We start from the raw sequence: 17754 nt of genomic DNA, 5'->3' as shown, positions 1-17754 counted from the left end.
AAGTGTCTCTCTCTCTGTCTCTGTCTCTAGATCGGACCAATATGCAGGGTGGTAAGTGTCTCTCTCTCTGTCTCTGTCTCTAGATCGGACCAATATGCAGGGTGGTAAGTGTCTCTCTCTCTGTCTCTGTCTCTAGATCGGACCAATATGCAGGGTGGTAAGTGTCTCTCTCTCTGTCTCTGTCTCTAGATCGGACCAATATGCAGGGTGGTAAGTGTCTCTCTCTCTGTCTCTGTCTCTAGATCGGACCAATATGCAGGGTGGTAAGTGTCTCTCTCTCTGTCTCTGTCTCTAGATCGGACCAATATGCAGGGTGGTAAGTGTCTCTCTCTCTGTCTCTGTCTCTAGATCGGACCAATATGCAGGGTGGTAAGTGTCTCTCTATCTGTCTCTGTCTCTAGATCGGACCAATATGCAGGGTGGTAAGTGTCTCTCTATCTGTCTCTGTCTCTAGATCGGACCAATATGAAGGGTGGTAAGTGTCTCTCTATCTGTCTCTGTCTCTAGATCGGACCAATATGCAGGGTGGTAAGTGTCTCTCTCTCTGTCTCTGTCTCTAGATCGGACCAATATGAAGGGTGGTAAGTGTCTCTCTATCTGTCTCTGTCTCTAGATCGGACCAATATGCAGGGTGGTAAGTGTCTCTCTATCTGTCTCTGTCTCTGTCTCTGTCTCTAGATCGGACCAATATGCAGGGTGGTAAGTGTCTCTCTATCTGTCTCTCTCTCTGTCTCTGTCTCTAGATCGGACCAATATGCAGGGTGGTAAGTGTCTCTCTATCTGTCTCTCTCTCTGTCTCTGTCTCTGTCTCTGTCTCTAGATCGGACCAATATGCAGGGTGGTAAGTGTCTCTCTATCTGTCTCTCTCTCTGTCTCTGTCTCTGTCTCTGTCTCTAGATCGGACCAATATGCAGGGTGGTAAGTGTCCATAATTTAATAAGAAAACTGAACACTACAAAACCAACAACGTGAAACAAACGAACCACAAACACAAACACGGAACATAAACACCCACGAAACCCAGGTGGGAAAAGGCTACCTAAGTATGATTCTCAATCAGAGACAACTAACGACACCTGCCTCTGATTGAGAACCATACAAGGCCGAACACAAAAACCAACATAGAAAAACAAAGACTGCCCACCCCAACTCACGCCCTGACCATACTAAAACAAAGACAAAACAAAGAACTAAGGTCAGAACGTGACAATATCAGATATCTGTACGTGTCTGAGAAGGATATTTAGGTCCATGTCTGAACTGTCAGATATTGGAAGTCAACACAGTTGCTGAGAACAGACTCAAATAGCCACAGAATATTACAATATAATCTGTAGAGACTTTGCTCAAACAGTTGTGAGTATTATTTGGACAATTGAGAAAACATTTCTTTAGAGCAGCCCAGCAGAGTGTTAGCAGAAACCCATCTATCAACCATGTCTACGAGCCTCTCCATCCAGACACCAGATATAATTTCCATGATCCTCTCCATCCAGACACCAGAAATCATGACCACGATCCTCTCCATCCAGACACCAGACACCAGAAATCATGACCACGAGCCTCTCCATCCAGACACCAGACACCAGAAATCATGACCACGAGCCTCTCCATCCAGACACCAGATATCATGAACACGAGCCTCTCCATCCAGACACCAGAAATCATGACCATGATCCTCTCCATCCAGACACCAGATATAATTTCCATGATCCTCTCCATCCAGACACCAGAAATCATGACCATGATCCTCTCCATCCAGACACCAGAAATCATGACCATGATCTTCTCCATCCAGACACCAGAAATCATGACCATGATCCTCTCCATCCAGACACCAGATATAATTTCCATGATCCTCTCCATCCAGACACCAGAAATCATGACCATGATCCTCTCCATCCAGACACCAGATATCATGAACACGAGCCTCTCCATCCAGACACCAGAAATCATGACCATGATCCTCTCCATCCAGACACCAGATATAATTTCCATGATCCTCTCCATCCAGACACCAGAAATCATGACCATGATCTTCTCCATCCAGACACCAGAAATCATGACCATGATCCTCTCCATCCAGACACCAGAAATCATGACCATGATCTTCTCCATCCAGACACCAGAAATCATGACCATGATCCTCTCCATCCAGACACCAGATATAATTTCCATGATCCTCTCCATCCAGACACCAGAAATCATGACCATGATCTTCTCCATCCAGACACCAGAAATAATTTCCATGATCCTCTCCATCCAGACACCAGAAATCATGACCACAATCCTCTCCATCCAGACACCAGAAATCATGACCATGATCTTCTCCATCCAGACACCAGAAATCATGACCATGATCCTCTCCATCCAGACACCAGAAATCATGACCATGATCCTCTCCATCCAGACACCAGAAATCATGACCATGATCTTCTCCATCCAGACACCAGAAATCATGACCATGATCCTCTCCATCCAGACACCAGATATAATTTCCATGATCCTCTCCATCCAGACACCAGAAATCATGACCATGATCTTCTCCATCCAGACACCAGAAATCATGACCATGATCCTCTCCATCCAGACACCAGAAATAATTTCCATGATCCTCTCCATCCAGACACCAGAAATCATGACCACAATCCTCTCCATCCAGACACCAGAAATCATGACCATGATCCTCTCCATCCAGACACCAGAAATAATTTCCATGATCCTCTCCATCCAGACACCAGAAATCATGACCATGATCTTCTCCATCCAGACACCAGAAATCATGACCACAATCCTCTCCATCCAGACACCAGATATCATGACCATGATCCTCTCCATCCAGACACCAGAAATCATGACCACGATCCTCTCCATCCAGACACCAGAAATCTGTATGTCCCCAATGGTACACTATATAGTGCACTCCTTTTAACATGGGACTATGAAGGGAATAAGGTGCCATTTGGGACCTATTATAATCCACAAGCAGACCCAGACAACAGACACTAACCTCCTGGAGCAGGGGGCAGTTTGACAAGTCTTAATTTTCAACGTGCTGCCAGTTACAATAAGCCAAGACTTCTAATGGACATGAAGTAACATATTCGTATGTGGGAACAATGTGATATAAATCTGATATTATATTGATAAATATTGAATGAAAGGCTTTAATTTACTTTTCTGTTTAAAATAAGGTCAATGTTGAGTTAATTTATATTCTAGTGAGTCATTCAGCATTTAATGGTAATCACACTGAACATGAGATTCTGATTAAAAGGATTCGGTTTAACACTTCCAAAACATAACAGCCCTGAAACTGCAGCGATATGGCTCTTTTTTGGCTAACATATGGTGTTATTGGCTTCAGTTCAGTACACGTTAAACATATTGAACCTTCTACTGCAGTGGGGAAATAAGGCACAGTGTTTCTTGGAAGTCTACTTAAAAAAACATAGTAGACACCTCACACAAATGGTTATGGGCTTAAAGAAAGAAGACATCTGTCAGATATAGAGTTGAAATGAAACATTTTGAGTTTCAATCCAAATGTTATAAACATCCCAGAAACTGAAATACATAAATATAACACCGGTTGACAACCAAAAAACTTGCCTTTTAAATCATGTTTATTAATTAAGAAATTCTGAAAAATATGAATAACATTCAGACCATGTGGTCACTATATGGATGTCTGGTCACGTGTCGGTATAAAGGGGTTAGGGGTTAGGGTTAGGGGTTAGGGTTAGGGGTTAGGGTTAGGGTTTAGGGGTTAGGGTTAGGTGTTAGGGTTAGGGTTAGGGGTTAGGGGTTAGGGGTTAGGGTTAGGGGTTAGGGGTTAGGGTTAGGGGTTAGGGTTAGGGGTTAGGGTTAGGGTTTAGGGGTTAGGGTTAGGGTTAGGGGTTAGGGGTTAGGGTTAGGGGTTAGGGGTTAGGGTTATGGTTAGGGTTGGGGTTAGGGGTTAGGGTTAGGGGTTAGGGGTTATGGTTAGGGGTTAGGGTTAGGGTTTAGGGGTTAGGTGTTAGGGGTTAGGGTTGGGGTTAGGGTTAGGGGTTAGGGTTAGGGGTTAGGGGTTAGGGTTAGGGGTTAGGGTTAGGGTTAGGGGTTAGGGTTAGGGCTGCCCATGACCTGGATGGGACGAAGAGGACAGAAGAAACACACATGGATATCATCAACACATTTACTATACATACTATACAGACCCACCATGCAATGTGACACTGAAATTCAATCCAGTGTGATGTGACAAGGTACAGAACGGCAGGCAGTCTCAGGGTCAGGGAAGGCAGAGGTCATAAGGTACAGAACGGCAGGCAGGCTCAGGGTCAGCGCAGGCAGAGGTCATAAGGTACAGAACGGCAGGCAGTCTCAGGGTCAGGGCAGGCAGAGGTCATAAGGTACAGAACGGCTGGGTCAGGGTCAGGGAAGGCAGAGGTCAGTAATCCAGATCAGAGTCAAAAGGAACAGAACGGCAGGCAGTCTCAGGGTCAGGACAGGCAGAGGTCAGTAATCCAGTGTGATGTGGCAAGGTACAGAACGGCAGGCAGTCTCAGGGTCAGGGAAGGCAGAGGTCATAAGGTACAGAACGGCAGGCAGGCTCAGGGTCAGGGCAGGCAGAGGTCATAAGGTACAGAACGGCAGGCAGTCTCAGGGTCAGGGCAGGCAGAGGTCATAAGGTACAGAACGGCTGGGTCAGGGTCAGGGAAGGCAGAGGTCAGTAATCCAGATCAGAGTCAAAAGGAACAGAACGGCAGGCAGTCTCAGGGTCAGGACAGGCAGAGGTCAGTAATCCAGTGTGATGTGGCAAGGTACAGAACGGCAGGCAGTCTCAGGGTCAGGGAAGGCAGAGGTCATAAGGTACAGAACGGCAGGCAGGCTCAGGGTCAGGGCAGGCAGAGGTCATAAGGTACAGAACGGCAGGCAGTCTCAGGGTCAGGGCAGGCAGAGGTCATAAGGTACAGAACGGCTGGGTCAGGGTCAGGGAAGGCAGAGGTCAGTAATCCAGATCAGAGTCAAAAGGTACAGAACGGCAGGCAGTCTCAGGGTCAGGACAGGCAGAGGTCAGTAATCCAGTGTGATGTGGCAAGGTACAGAATGGCAGGCAGTCTCAGGGTCAGGGCAGGCAGAGGTCATAAGGTACAGAATGGCAGGCAGGCTCAGTGTCAGGGAAGGCAGAATAGTAAAAACTGGGAAAACAGGAACTAGAAACAGACAGGAGTAAGGGGGAAACGCTGGTAGCCTTGACGAACAACACTAACTGGCAACAGACAAACAGAGAACACAGGTAGGAATGTACTGGGGATAATGGGGAAGATGGGCGACACCTGGAGGGGGGTGGAGACAATCACAAAGACAGGTGAAACAGATCAGGATGTGACATATATATAGCACTACTTTTGACCAGAGCACTATGGGGATCCCTATGGACTTTGTTCCAAAGTGGTGGACTATACAGGGAATAGACTGTCATTTGTCATAATGTTGTATTATGTCTTGTAGTATCATAGGACGTCTACCCCGGGGGGTGGTAATAGAGGGGAGGTACGTGCTGCGATGTTGGCTCCCTCTACTGTGATTACACGAGCTGGGAACCCCGACACGGAGAGCTCCAAGTGTAGGTAGTTAGGTAGACTAGGGGAAAGTACCAACCAGCCGTGGAGGTAACTAGGAGAAAGTACCAACCAGCCGTGGAGGTAACTTGGAGAAAGTACCAACCAGCCGTGGAGGTAACTAGGGGAAAGAGCCAACCAGCCGTGGAGGTAACTAGGAGAAAGAGCCAACCAGCCGTGGAGGACACATAAAAGGAACACTGTGGCACACCGCGGGAGAGAACCGGGAGAGACCGACACAGAGCCAACGCTGAGAAGAAGGACCGAGCCAAACCTTTTTATTTTTTTATTAATTTTTTAAAATTTTATTTTAGGCAGGGCAGAATACTGCCCCCGTTGGTGAAATGCGTGCCCATAGTAAACAGAAAAAAAATCTGTAAGAAATTGCTAATATATGCATATAATAAATATTATTGAATAGAAAACACTCTAAAGCTTCTAAAACCGTTTAAATTATGTCTGTAAGTAAAGCAGAACTCTCAGGGCACTCATTCTCCCAAACTCTCTCTTGTCATCCAAAAAGTTGGCCCAACTTTGACGTCATCGCCCCCACCCTTCCCAAGCACCTACGGTCCTGGGAACACTTCCTATGCCTTCAGCGCGGTGTCCGCTTTCAATGGGGCTTCTCATTGTGTGATTCGCGCGCTCACGAGATGAATGACGTACCGAATCCTTTCGGTCGCGCGAGATCTCACGTGCATTCTGCGCCTGTGGTGTCTTTCTTTCAAGATTGATTAAACGATGCGTGTGTTTCTCTTTGTCCTGAGAATTGCGGTGAAGCTATATAGCATGCTAACGCTGTGTTCTGAACCAAGTTTGACAAGTTTAGTCGACATATAATATGTAATTTCGACGTTTTGGTGCGAACTAACTTTACTTTTTGGCTGCATTTCAACCGAAATATGTCGTGTTTGATAACCGAAAGACACAGACTTCAAAACTAAAGCTGTTTTTGGTAAGTATAAACCCTTCCAGGTCTTCTGATGGAAGAACAGCAAAGGTAAGGGAACATTTATGTGTTAAATTTGGGTTTCTGTGGAGGAGCCAAAATGCTAATTCCTGAGCGCCGACTCACATTATAGCCTAGTGAACGAAATCTGTAAAGTTAAAAATAAATGTAACACAGCTGTTTTATTAAGAAGAAGTGTATCTTTCTAAGTATATGTAGAACATGTATATTTAGTCAACGTTTATGATGTGTATTTCTGTTATCTGGCAGAGTTACCATAATTTCTCCAGGCATTGTTGTAGCATTTTTTAGCCATGACCTTCTATGTAAACTGTGATTTATGGATATAATTAGCATATTATTGAAAAAAACATAAATGTACTGTATAACATGTCCTATTCCTGTCATCTGATGAAGACTTTCAAAAGGTTAGTGAATTATTTTACTTTTAATCCTGCTTTTGTGATTGCATCTATTGTTCTACAAAATGGCTATGTAAATTAGCCTATCTTTGGTGGTGGTTTGACATAAATATGTGCTATGTTTTCGCCGTAAAACATTTTAGAAATCTGACTTGGTGGCTAGATGAACAAGGTGTTTATCTTTCATTTGAGCTATTGGACTTGTTAATGTGTGGAGGTTAAATATTTCTAAGAATATTTTTTGCGTTCTGTGTGCTACTGTGTCAGTTGAGCAGTGGGGGGAGGTGCCCTAGCGGGACGTGTGGTGCCAAGTAGTTTATTTAAGCAGGTAGGCGATTTGAGAACAAGTTCTCATTTGCAACTGCAACCTGGCCAGGATAAAGCAAAGCAGGTCGACACCAACAACAACACAGAGTTACACATGGAATAAACAAACATACAGTCAATAATACAGTAGAACAAAATAAAACAAAGTTTTTTATTTTATTTATTTCACCTTTATTTAACCAGGTAGGCTAGTTGAGAACAAGTTCTCATTTGCAACTGCGACCTGGCCAAGATAAAGCATAGCAGTGTGAGCAGACAACAAAGAGTTACACATGGAGTAAACAATTAACAAGTCAATAACACAGTAGAAAACGAAGGGGGGGTCTATATACAATGTGTGCAAAAGGCATGAGGAGGTAGGCAAATAATTACAATTTTGCAGATTAACACTGGAGTGATAAAAGATCAGATGGTCATGTACAGGTAGAGATATTGGTGTGCAGAAGAGCAGAAAAGTAAATAAATAAAAACAGTACGGGGATGAGGTAGGTGAAAAGGGTGGGCTATTTACCAATAGACTATGTACAGCTGCAGCGATCGGTTAGCTGCTCAGATAGCTGATGTTTGAAGTTGGTGAGGGAGATAAAAGTCTCCAACTTCAGCGATTTTTGCAATTCGTTCCAGTCACAGGCAGCAGAGTACTGGAACGAAAGGCGGCCAAATGAGGTGTTGGCTTTAGGGATGATCAGTGAGATACACCTGCTGGAGCGCGTGCTACGGATGGGTGTTGCCATCGTGACCAGTGAGCTGAGATAAGGCGGAGCTTTACCTAGCATAGACTTGTAGATGACCTGGAGCCAGTGGGTCTGGCGACGAATATGTAGCGAGGGCCAGCCGACTAGAGCATACAAGTCGCAGTGGTGGGTAGTATAAGGTGCTTTAGTGACAAAACGGATGGCACTGTGATAGACTGCATCCAGTTTGCTGAGTAGAGTGTTGGAAGCCATTTTGTAGATGACATCGCCGAAGTCGAGGATCGGTAGGATAGTCAGTTTTACTAGGGTAAGCTTGGCGGCTTGAGTGAAGGAGGCTTTGTTGCGGAATAGAAAGCCGACTCTTGATTTGATTTTCGATTGGAGATGTTTGATATGAGTCTGGAAGGAGAGTTTGCAGTCTAGCCAGACACCTAGGTACTTATAGACGTCCACATATTCTAGGTCGGAACCATCCAGGGTGGTGATGCTAGTCGGGCATGCAGGTGCAGGCAGCGACCGGTTGAAAAGCATGCATTTGGTTTTACTAGCGTTTAAGAGCAGTTGGAGGCCACGGAAGGAGTGTTGTATGGCATTGAAGCTTGTTTGGAGGTTAGATAGCACAGTGTCCAAAGACGGGCCGAAAGTATATAGAATGGTGTCGTCTGCGTAGAGGTGGATCAGGGAATCGCCCGCAGCAAGAGCAACATCATTGATATACACAGAGAAAAGAGTCGGCCCGAGAATTGAACCCTGTGGCACCCCCATAGAGACTGCCAGAGGACCGGACAGCATGCCCTCCGATTTGACACACTGAACTCTGTCTGCAAAGTAATTGGTGAACCAGGCAAGGCAGTCATCCGAAAAACCGAGGCTACTGAGTCTGCCGATAAGAATATGGTGATTGACAGAGTCGAAAGCCTTGGCAAGGTCGATGAAGACGGCTGCACAGTACTGTCTTTTATCGATGGCGGTTATGATGTCGTTTAGTACCTTGAGTGTGGCTGAGGTGCACCCATGACCGGCTCGGAAACCAGATTGCACAGCGGAGAAGGTACGGTGGGATTCGAGATGGTCAGTGACCTGTTTGTTGACTTGGCTTTCGAAGACCTTAGATAGGCAGGGCAGGATGGATATAGGTCTGTAACAGTTTGGGTCCAGGGTGTCTCCCCCTTTGAAGAGGGGGATGACTGCGGCAGCTTTCCAGGATCTCAGACGAGATGAGAGGTTGAACAGGCTGGTAATAGGGGTTGCGACAATGGTGGCAGATAGTTTCAGAAATAGAGGGTCCAGATTGTCAAGTCCAGCTGATTTGTACGGGTCCAGGTTTTGCAGCTCTTTCAGAACATCTGCTATCTGGATTTGGGTAAAGGAGAACCTGGAGAGGCTTGGGCGAGGAGCTGCGGGGGGGGCGGAGCTGTTGGCCGAGGTTGAAGTAGCCAGGCGGAAGGCATGGCCAGCCGTTGAGAAATGCTTATTGAAGTTTTCGATAATCATGGATTTATCAGTGGTGACCGTGTTACCTAGCCTCAGTGCAGTGGGCAGCTGGGAGGAGGTGCTCTTGTTCTCCATGGACTTCACAGTGTCCCAGAACTTTTTGGAGTTGGAGCTACAGGATGCAAACTTCTGCCTGAAGAAGCTGGCCTTAGCTTTCCTGACTGACTGCGTGTATTGGTTCCGGACTTCCCTGAACAGTTGCATATCACGGGGACTATTCGATGCTATTGCAGTCCGCCACAGGATGTTTTTGTGCTGGTCGAGGGCAGTCAGGTCTGGGGTGAACCAAGGGCTGTATCTGTTCTTAGTTCTGCATTTTATGAACGGAGCATGCTTATCTAAAATGGTGAGGAAGTTACTTTTAAAGAATGACCAGGCATCCTCAACTGACGGGATGAGGTCAATGTCCTTCCAGGATACCCGGGCCAGGTCGATTAGAAAGGCCTGCTCACAGAAGTGTTTTAGGGAGCGTTTGACAGTGATGAGGGGTGGTCGTTTGACTGCGGCTCCGTAGCGGATACAGGCAATGAGGCAGTGATCGCTGAGATCCTGGTTGGAGACAGCGGAGGTGTATTTGGAGGGCCAGTTGGTCAGGATGACGTCTATGAGGGTGCCCTTGTTTACAGAGTTAGGGTTGTACCTGGTGGGTTCCTTGATGATTTGTGTGAGATTGAGGGCATCTAGCTTAGATTGTAGGACTGGCGGGGTGTTAAGCATATCCCAGTTTAGGTCACCTAACAGAACAAACTCTGAAGCTAGATGGGGGGCGATCAATTCACAAATGGTGTCCAGGGCACAGCTGGGAGCTGAGGGGGGTCGGTAGCAGGCGGCAACCGTGAGAGACTTATTTCTGGAGAGAGTAATTTTCAAAATTAGTAGTTCGAACTGTTTGGGTATGGACCTGGAAAGTATGACATTACTTTGCAGGCCATCTCTGCAGTAAACTGCAACTCCTCCCCCTTTGGCAGTTCTATCTTGACGGAAGATGTTATAGTTGGGTATGGAAATCTCTGAATTTTTGGTGGCCTTCCTGAGCCAGGATTCAGACACAGCAAGGACATCAGGGTTAGCAGAGTGTGCTAAAGCAGTGAGTAAGACAAACTTAGGGAGGAGGCTTCTGATGTTGACATGCATGAAACCAAGGCTTTTTCGAACACAGAAGTCAACAAATGAGGGTGCCTGGGGACATGCAGGGCCTGGGTTTACCTCCACATCACCCGCGGAACAGAGAAGGAGTAGTATGAGGGTGCGGCTAAAGGCTATCAAAACTGGTCGCCTAGAGCGTTGGGGACAGAGAATAAGAGGAGCAGGTTTCTGGGCATGGTAGAATATATTCAGGGCATAATGCGCAGACAGGGGTATGGTGGGGTGCGGGTACAGCGGAGGTAAGCCCAGGCACTGGGTGATGATGAGAGAGGTTGTATCTCTGGACATGCTGGTAGTAATGGGTGAGGTCACCGCATGTGTGGGAGGTGGGACAAAGGAGTTATCAGGAGTATGAAGAGTGGAACTAGGGGCTCCATTGTGAACTAAAACAATGATAACTAACCTGAACAACAGTATACAAGGCATATTGACATTTGAGAGAGACATACAGCGAGGCATACAGTACTCACAGGTGTTGAATTGGGAAAGCTAGCTAAAACAGTAGGTGAGACAACAGCTAATCAGCTAGCACAACAACAGCAGGTAAAATGGCGTAGACTAGGCAACGGGGCCAACAGATAAAACAAACAAGCAGAATGGAGTACCGTGATTTATGGACAGTCCAGCGTGCATCAGCTATGTAGCCAAGAGATCAGTGTCCAGGGGGCAGCGGTGGATGGGGAAGGGAAGCTGGACTGGCGAGTGTTATCCAGGTTAAAAAAACGAACAATGACTAAATAGCTTGTAGCTAGTTAGCTGGTTAGCTTCTGGAGGTTCTTGAGTGTGTTCTAAAAATAAATAAAAAATAATAGCGATTCCGTATCACATTGGGTGAGGCAGGTTTCCGGAAGGTATAAACAAATTAAAAGTCAAAAGAGATAGAAAGTAAATATGGGTCCGGTGGGCGTTTGGGACGCGGCGATTCAGGCGGTTAGCAGGCCTGTGCTAACAAGCTAACAGTTTGTAGGCCCGGGCTAGACAAGGTAGCAGTTAGCGGACCGGAGCTGGACAAGCTAGCAGTTAGCAGGCCGAATTAGCAAGCAAAGTCTATATACAGTCAGTGCAAATGAGGTAAGTTAAGGAAATAGATAGGCCATTGTGGCGAAGTAATTACAATATAGCAATTAAACACTGGAATGGTAGATACTGGGGTGCAAAGGAGCAAGATAAATAAATAAATACAGTATGGGGATGAGGTAGGTAGATAGATGGGCTATGTACAGGTGCAGTGATCTGTGAGCTGCTCTGACAGCTGGTGCTTAAAACTAGTGAGGGAGATATGAGTCTCCAGCTTCAGAGATTTTTGCAGTTCGTTCTAGGCATGGGCAGCAGAGAACTGGAAGGAAAGCCGACCAAAGGAGCAATTGGCTTTGGGGGTGACCAGTGATATATACCTGCTGGAGAGCGTGCTACGAGTGGGTGCTGCTATGGTGACCAGTGAACTGAGATAAGGCGGGGCATTAACTAGCAGAGACTTGTAGATAACCTGTAGCCAGTGGGTTTGATGACAAGTATAAAGCGAGGGCCAACCAACGAGAGCGTACAGGTCGCAATGGTGGGTAGTTTATGGGGCGGTCACTGTGATAGACTGCATCCAGTCTGTTGAGTAGAGTGTTGGAGGCTATTTTATCAATGACATCACCGAAATCGAGGATCGGTAGGATGGTCAGTTTTACGATGTTATGTTTGGCAGCATGAGTGAAGGATGCTTTGTTGTGAAATAGGAAGCCGATTCTAGATTTCATTTTGGATTGGAGATGCTTAATGTGAGTCTGGAAGGAGAGTTTACAGTCTAACCAGACACCCAGGTATTTGTAGCTGTTCACTTACTCTAAGTCAGAACCGTCCAGAGTAGCGATGCTGGACGGGCGAGCAGGTGTGGGCAGTGATCGATTGAATAGCATTCATTTAGTTTTACTTGCGTTTAAGAGCAGTTGGAGGCCACGGAAGGATGGCATTGAAGCTCGTCTGGAGGTTTGTTAACACAGTGTCCAAAGAAGGGCCGGAAGTCCAAACCTATGTGATTTTCTTTGAAATATTTATTTTATGGCCTAGTAAAGTAATGTTTGCTCACTAAAACCTCCCGGTCTCTGTGTTAATCTCTGCACTCTCAACCCATCACGCCACGGTTTTCTACATATGGTGGAGAATGCGGGCATCTCAGTAGCTTTGGGTGCTGTGCGGTCGAGCGTACAGAGATTACCATGGAGGAGCTGGTGGCTCAGTTCATCCTCACACAGCAGAAGCAACAGGCTCTCCAGGAGCAAGCACTGGAGGAGCAGCACCAACAAAACCTCAGACTGGTAGCAGAGGTAGCCCAGTTGAAGGTTGGGATGGCTCAGGAGTCTGAATCAGTTCTGGTTAAGTTAAGGGAGGAAGATGACGTGGATTTTGTGCACCTTCGAGAGGACGGCGCAGAGGGAAGGATGGGTGGGCCTGTTGGCGCAGAGGGAAGGATGGGTGGGCCTGTTGGCACCCTAACTCTCCGGGAAGGCCCAGAAGGCCTATTTGAATTGAACGCCGACCAGGCTGCAAATTATGAAGGACGTGAGATCCTGAGCCGTTATGGGTTCAGCCTCGCACACCGTGCACAACTGGTCCACGACTGGGCCTTTCACTGCACCCTTTCCCCCTGTGCTCAGGTGAGCAACCTGGTGAGCCTGACCAGGAGCTGGCCACCATCCCTCCCGATGATCGACAAAGTCAAACGAGATAAAGAAGACGGTGAGCATACAGAACCTCCAGAGCCTGGAGGGATTTCTGAACACTGTGGAAACTCACCAGAACACCCAGGACCTGCTGAGAGAGGCCCGGGCGGAGAGAGTGGACCTGGCAAGGGGGAGAACAGCACAGATAGAGGCGAGGGGCTGAAGGGGGCTCGGACGGAACCAACCGAGGCCGTGAAGCGGGAGGGTGACCCAAACCCTTCTACTGTGTTATTGACTTGTTATTTGTTTACTCCATGTGTAACTCTGTGTTGTCTGTTCACACTGCTATGCTTTATCTTGGCCAGGTCGCAGTTGCAAATGAGAACTTGTTCTCAACTAGCCTACCTGGTTAAATAAAGGTGTTCTCAACTAGCCTACCTGGTTAAATAAAGGTGTTCTCAACTAGCCTACCTGGTTAAAAAAAGGTGTTCTCAACTAGCCTACCTGGTTAAATAAAGGTGTTCTCAACTAGCCTACCTGGTTAAATAAAGGTGTTCTCAACTAGCCTACCTGGTTAAATAAAGGTGTTCTCAACTAGCCTACCTGGTTAAATAAAGGTGTTCTCAACTAGCCTACCTGGTTAAATAAAGGTGAAAAAAAAAAAAAAACGTTGGCAAGCTGCTGGACCAGAGACGCTGCTGGACCAGAGACGCTGCTGGACCAGAGACGCTGCTGGACCAGAGACGCTGCTGGACCAGAGACGCTGCTGGACCAGAGACGCTGCTATGAGTGCACCTCGCGTGGAGCTGTCCCGGCAGGGAGGAGGCCATGCCATCCACATCCCCCAGCTCTGGGATAACCCGGATGGCGAGGTATGTCATCTCCTGTTGGGCGCACACCGAGACGGCCCTTCCAATGGATCCTGTACGAATCGATGGCTCGACGCCAGCGCTCTGCTGGGCTCCAGCAGCATGGTGACCCTGTCCCACCCGCAGTGACTCACATGAGAGAAGGAGGGACCGGGGGACGAGGAGGTGACAGTGTCCTGTGTACATGGGGACACGAAGAGGTACCCAACTGTGCTGGTGAGGATAACCACCCCAAGGGGGAAGTGCCAGATGTGCGTTGGGGCTGTTCCTAAACTGCCCATGTCCATTCTCCTCGGTCGAGATTGCCCTCTCTTCCAGGCACTGTGGAGGAGGGACCTGGGGAGGCGTGCCCGCGAGGTAGGAAGGAGAGGAAAAAGGACGGTGGCCTGGAGCAACACACCCCCGCCGCGAGAGGTGTCCACTGGGCCCGAGTCGACCCCGCTCCGGCAAGCGAGCCACCGTGCGAGGAAGACCTCAGGCTCCCCTTTATGGAGGTGGAGGCCCTAGATGGACCTCCCGACATGGGAATCCTCACGGGTCAGTTCGGGACGGCCCAGTTAAAAGACCCCAATCTCCAGAACGCGAGCCTGGGGTAAGTAAGTGGCGCTGCCCCCACTTCGCCATCAAGCATAATTTATTGTATCACGTAAAGCACAATGAGGAGATGAAAGACTTGTTACTCATGTCAGGACTGTCTTGCAACCTATATGGCCGTCGGCCCCGCGGACTGCTGGACCTAGCCAACGAGGTCTGGGATGAGCAGCCAACCCCCCTTCACAGCTTAGCAGAACATGTGGAGGAGATGAGGGAGAGGATGATGGCAATTTGACCAGTAGTGGGGAAATGAGAGAAAAATCGCTGCCATCAGGGAATGGCTGGTCCCCCGAACCAAGTGGCAGATGAAGTCATTACTGGGGTTAGCAGGCTACTACAGTCGATTTGTACCTAACTTTTCCGCAATAGCTTCTCCCCTCACAGACCTAATGAAGGCCCGACTACCCCAGACGGTGCGATGGACAGAGGACACAGAGGTGAGTACTACCTCCTCCGGACAGAGGTGCTTGCTTTGAGAGCGCTGCAGAGCGGGTGTGCTGAGGAACATGACACCAGTCCGGTGTCATGTGCACCGGTTTCACGCATCTGGCCTTCGGTGCGCCTCCCCAGTCCGGTGTGTCCTGTGTCTGCTCCACGCACTCGCCCTGGGGAGTGTGTCACCGTTCAGGCACCATGTTATGCGGTTCTACGCACCGTGTCTACAGTGCGCCTTCACAGCCCAGTGCGTCCTGTGCCAGCGCCCCGCACTTGCCAGGTGAAAGTAAGCATCCAGCTAGGACGGGTTGAGCCAGCTCAATGTTCGAGACCTCCAGTGCGCCTCCATGGCCCAGTGTATCAAGTGCCTGCTCCATGTACCAGGCTTCCTGTACGTCTCCCCAGTCCGGTGAGACCTGTTCCGGCTCCACGTACAATAATCCATGGCACGAAGCCTCCAGTGATGATCCATGTCCCGGAGCCTGCAGTGAAAATCCAGGGCACGAAGCCTCCAGTGATGATCCTTGGCCCGGAGCCTGTAGAGACGATCCATGGCACGGAGCCTGCAGCGACGTTCCTCTGTCCGGAGCACGCAGCGAAGGTCCCCAGTCCAGAGCCTCCGGCGACGGTCCCCGGTCCGGAGTCTCCGGCGACGGTCCCCGGTCCGGAGTCTCCGGCGACGGTCCCCGGTCCGGAGTCTCCGGCGACGGTCCCCGGTCCGGAGTCTCCGGCGACGGTCCCCGGTCCGGAGTCTCCGGCGACGGTCCCCGGTCCGGAGCCTCCGGCGACGATCTATGGTCCGGAGCCTCCGGCGACGATTCACGGTTCGGTTCCATGGAAGCGGAGGGATCAACAAGCGGAGTGGGGTCTATGCCCCGAACCGGAGCCGCCACCGAGGCTAGATGCCCACCCGGACCCTCACTCATGGAGTCAGGTTTTGCGGCCGGAGTCCGCATCTTTGGAGGGGGGGGGGGGGGTACTGTCAGCCTTTTTATTTCTCTCTTTGGTTAGGTCATGGTGTGATGTGGGTGGGCATTCTAATTTTCTATTTCTTTGGGTATGGGTATGTTTCCCAATCAGAGGCAGATGTCTATCGTTCTCTCTGATTGGGAATCATACTTAGGCAGCCTGTTTTCCACCTGAGTTTGTGGGATCTTGTTTTTGCATAGTTGTTGTATAGCCCTGCAGAACTTTACATTCGTTTATCTTTTGTTGTTTTTGGGTCATTTGAAATAAAAAATATGAACACTTTCCACGCTTTGGTCTCATGCCGACGACGGACGTAACATTTACAGGCGGCAGTTTAATAGTCTTAGGCTGCAGTTTAACTTTTTCAGGATTGGTGGGTCCCCTGTGGGATGGTTGAGCTAACCTAGGCTAATGCAATTAGCATGAGTTTGTAAGTAACAAGAACATTTCCCAGGACATAGACTTATCTGATGTTGGCAGAAAGCTTAACTTCTTGTTAATCTAACTGCACTGTCCAATTTACAGTAGCTATTACAGTGAAAGAATACCATGGTATTGTTTGAGGAGAGGGCACAGTTATGAACATGAAAAGTTACTAATAAACAAATTAGGCACATTTGGGCAGTCTTGATACAACATTTTGAACAGAAATGCAATGGTTCATTGGACTAGGTATAACTTTGCACATACACTGATGCCATCTAAATTATCTAAATATATATATATATCATATCATATATCATATATCATAACATATATCATATCATATATCATAACATATATCATATCATATATCATATCATATATCATATCATATCTAAATTGCACCTGGGCTGGAATGATATATTTTGGCCTTTGTATTATCTTTTCCCAGATCTATTCTGTTATATTCTCCTACATTCCTTTCACATTTCCACAAACTTTCAAATGGTACTAAGAAATTGCATATCCTTGCTTCTGGGCCTGAGCTACAGGAAGTTAGATTTGGGCATGTCATTTTAGGCGAAAATTGAATAAAAAAGTGTCTTGACACTGTTGAAGGCTGCAGTTTCTTTGCAGGTGTTTGGGTTTTGGACCCTCTTCAAATATTTCCAAACGTCTATTTCCTCTTAATTCCTTTTGGCAAGAACACACTGGATCCCCGCCTTGGAGGCAAAAACTGATTCACAACCACCCACTGCTATACAGAGACTGGAACACACACACACACACACGCACGCACGCACACACGCACGCACACACACAAGTGCATATATCTGAAGGTTGAAAAATTACAGCAGCAAATGACTGTTATTAAACTCATGTATTTATTACTGTGGAAAGTATTCAGAACCCTTTTTTTCTAAAAGTTGTTGCGTTACAGCCTTATTCTAAAATCGATTCAATTGATCATTGATGATATTTTAGTTCTATGGTGATGCAAAACAGCTCCAGGTATTCCATTATTTTCTTAACTATACAATCTGAAACATTGATCTTTTGATAATTTTTGAGGATACTGTTCTATACAAAGGTCTTTACAATAAACCCACTCACTGATTGTAACAGTTTATCTAGGGCTGATGGCGGAAACACCACTTGAAATATGTCGAATCAAAAT

The sequence above is a fragment of the Oncorhynchus kisutch genome, linkage group LG18 (assembly GCF_002021735.2).
Source record: "Oncorhynchus kisutch isolate 150728-3 linkage group LG18, Okis_V2, whole genome shotgun sequence".
Taxonomy (NCBI): domain Eukaryota; kingdom Metazoa; phylum Chordata; class Actinopteri; order Salmoniformes; family Salmonidae; genus Oncorhynchus; species Oncorhynchus kisutch.
The sequence above is the reverse complement of the archived record's forward strand: the minus strand, read 5'-3'. Positions refer to the sequence as shown.